Raw genomic sequence first — 3,390 nt, 5'->3', positions numbered from 1 at the left:
GCTTACAATCTAATAAAGACATGACACACAAGGAAAAGGAGTCAAGGAGGGAGGGAGGGAGGAGAGAGAAAGAGAGAGAGAGTCCTGCAGGAGCATGCCCCGATGTTACTTCTGCCTGCTCCTGTCCCCTCGGTCCTTCTTCCTCCCCACAGGGCCAAGATGGCAGTTTGCCCTGTGGGGAGGGGGGAAGAGTCCAGCAGGAGCAGGCCCCGATGTTACTTCTGCCTGCTCCTGCTGGACTGGATAATGCAATGGACTGCGGACTGGCATATAGGCACTACTTGCAAGTGGATAAGTATGTGGATATTTGGTCTGCTTTTCTTGAAACCTATGCATAACTCTCTCCCATCCCCGCTTATTTTATGAATAGTATATCTGATGGGGGGGAAATGATGATACCACAAGGTAACCTCCCTTGTGGAGTGTGGGAATGCTGTGGACATAATATATCTTGACTTCAGCAAAGCTTTTGGCAAAGAACCTCATGAAATTCTGAGCAGCAAATTAGCTAAAAGTGAGCTAGATGAAACGGGTATTAGGTGGATCCACAGATGGCTACAGAATAAGACTTAAAGAGTACTTATCAACGGAACCTTCTCAAACTGGGGAGAGGTGACAGGTGGGGTACCTCAGGGCTCAGTCCTGGGCCCAGTGCACTTCAATATTTTTATTATTGACTTGGACAAGGAGGTGCAAGGAATGCTTATCAAATCTGCAGATGACACAAAATTGGGTGGGATAGCTAATACCCTGGAAGATGGAAGCAAACTTCAAAGTGATTTTGATAGGCTGGAACGCCGGGCTGAAAACAGAATGAAATTTAATAGGGATAAATGCCAAGTTCTACACATAGGAAAAAGAAACCAAATGCATAGTTACAAGATGGGGATACGTGGCTCAACAATACTACGAGCAAGAAGGATCTTGGAATTGTTGTAGATCACAAGCTGAATATGAGCCAATGGTGTGATGTGGCTGCAAAAAGAGCAAATGCTATTTTGGGATACATTAATAGAACTATAGCTTCCAAATCACGTGAGGTACTGGTTCCCCTCTATTCAGCACTGGTTAGGCCTCATGTTGAGTATCGGGTCTAGTTCTTGGCACCACACTTCAAGAAGGATGTAGACAAGCTGGAGCATGTTCAGAGGAGGGCAATGAGGATGATCAGGGGTCTGGAAACAAAGTCCTATGAGGAGAAACTGAAAGAACTGGGCATGTTTAGCTTTGAGAAGACTGAGGGGAGACATGATAGCACTCTTCAAATACTTGAAAGGTTGTCACACATAGGAAGGCCAGGATTTCTTCTCGGTCATCCCAAAGTGCTGTACACGGAATAATGGACTCAGGTTACAGGAAGCCAGATTCCAGCTGGACATCAGGAAAAAACTTCCTGTTAGAGCACTACGACAATGGAACCAATTATCTGGGGACGTCATGGACTCTCCCAGCCTAGAAGCCTTCAAGTTGCAGCTGGACACCCATCTCTCAGATATGCTTTAAGGTGGGTTCCTGCATTGAGCAGGGGGTCGGACTTGATGGCCTTATAGGCTCTTTCCAACTCTACTATGTATGCAATGTATGCATATGTATATATGCATACATATATATATATATATGCATATATGCATAGACATGCATATGACTATGTATGCAATGTTTCTGTTTTTTTTCTTTTTCATGACTTATTTTTTGTTCTTTTTTGTTAACATTCACAATAAAAAGGGGATTTTAAAAAAAAACACCTAGAGAGTGGGTGGGAAGGGATATGACATGGTTCCCATTCCTGTGTTGGGCCCGCTTGTTGTGGTTCTGTTATCCTTCCCCTCTCTGCAGTGGCCCTACCCGTCCCTCCTCTGTGCATGTTTGAATGGGGCCTAAGAGTTTGCCAATGGAACCAATTCCTTTGGGTTTGTCCTTGCTAGAGGCCTTCATGCCTTCATGCCTTCTGTTGGGGATGCCCTGCCTCCCAATTTCCTGCACTGAACAGCGAGGGCTGGGCCAGATGGTGGGCACGGCACCTTCTGAATCTAGGTGTGTCTAGGATTACAGCCTCAATCAATGTTCACTTTGGTTTTCAAATGCTGGCAAGTAACTCTCTGAAATCATCTTAGCCTGAAGAATTCTCTGGGTCAAACTAGAATGAGTTGGAGAACAAACAATACAGAATGTTTAGGGCACCCTCTTCTGTAGTTGGTTGAGTGTGGATGCCCATTGCTGAGAAGGAGAAAGGGGGTGGTTCCCTGTTGTCTGTGGGATGTTATTTCCCCTTCCCCTAACCAAGTTTCTGATTGATTATCATTCATTGCTAATTGTCAACTTTCTTTTCTTTCATCCTCTATCTAATCAGCAGTGGCAGAAGTCATTATGCAAATGAGAGCAGACAACTTCCCACAACTGTTGGCATTTGTAAAAGCCTCGTAATTTAAAGCTCCGCTTTGTGCAAGAAAGCCGAGTTTCCCCAAGGCATACCAGCATCTGTTCCTGTTATTCTCTGAAAGTCTCTACTGCTCCTCCCTCCCCTGTCAATTAATCTTCTGCCTGCAACAAATATTTGACTTTGTGAGGCAGTAATTAGAGCTTACGTTTCAGTGTTTGTCATGGAGAGATCAGAGCTTCAGCATTTATTCCTCCATCTGTCATGCAGGGGCAATGAATCACATGGTGTCCAACCAAGACTGGGCAATGAATTACACAATAGGGACTACAAGTTTCTCCACACTTAACACTAAAGTGAACCAAAATATCCTGTATAAAGCGGATGGTGTAAAACCTGGAATGGAACAGAATGGGCCAGAATGACCCCTTTATATTAAAACAACAACACCCCAAACAGTGGCATGTGTTAGAAACACTTGAGTATGGTATTTTAGGACTAAAACCCTTTCAATATTATATCACTATTAACTAGGGTGACCCTATGAAAAGGAGGACAGGGCTCCTGCATCTTTAACAGTTGCATAGAGAAGGGAATTTCAGCAGGTGTCGTTTGTATATATGGGGAACCTGGTGAAATTCCCTCTTCATCGTAACAGTTAAAGCTGCAGGTGCCCTGCCCTCTTTTAAATCTTGGTCACTCTATCCTTTCAGAGGAAGATCATTGCACATGGCTTCCCGGAGCATAACTGAATAGGTTTTAAGCCTTCCAGTGAGTTTTCTTTGCCACCTTGGCAGACGTATCTAGATCAATGTTCTCCCACTGGTACAGGCTAAAAGTGTAAATCCAGATAGAAGCAAACACAAGGTTCTGGCAACAATATCAGGATTGAGTTTGAGCACAGCAGAGCAAGCTTGTTCCAGAACCTCCATAGGGGTTTCCTTTCCCACTTCTGGTTGAATTCTCTAAGAAGGAGGAATATAAGTTTTGTAGAACAAATAAAAAGCCCACAC

The sequence above is a fragment of the Elgaria multicarinata genome, chromosome 8 (assembly GCF_023053635.1).
Source record: "Elgaria multicarinata webbii isolate HBS135686 ecotype San Diego chromosome 8, rElgMul1.1.pri, whole genome shotgun sequence".
Lineage (NCBI taxonomy): Eukaryota > Metazoa > Chordata > Lepidosauria > Squamata > Anguidae > Elgaria > Elgaria multicarinata.
This window is presented reverse-complemented; position numbering follows the sequence as displayed.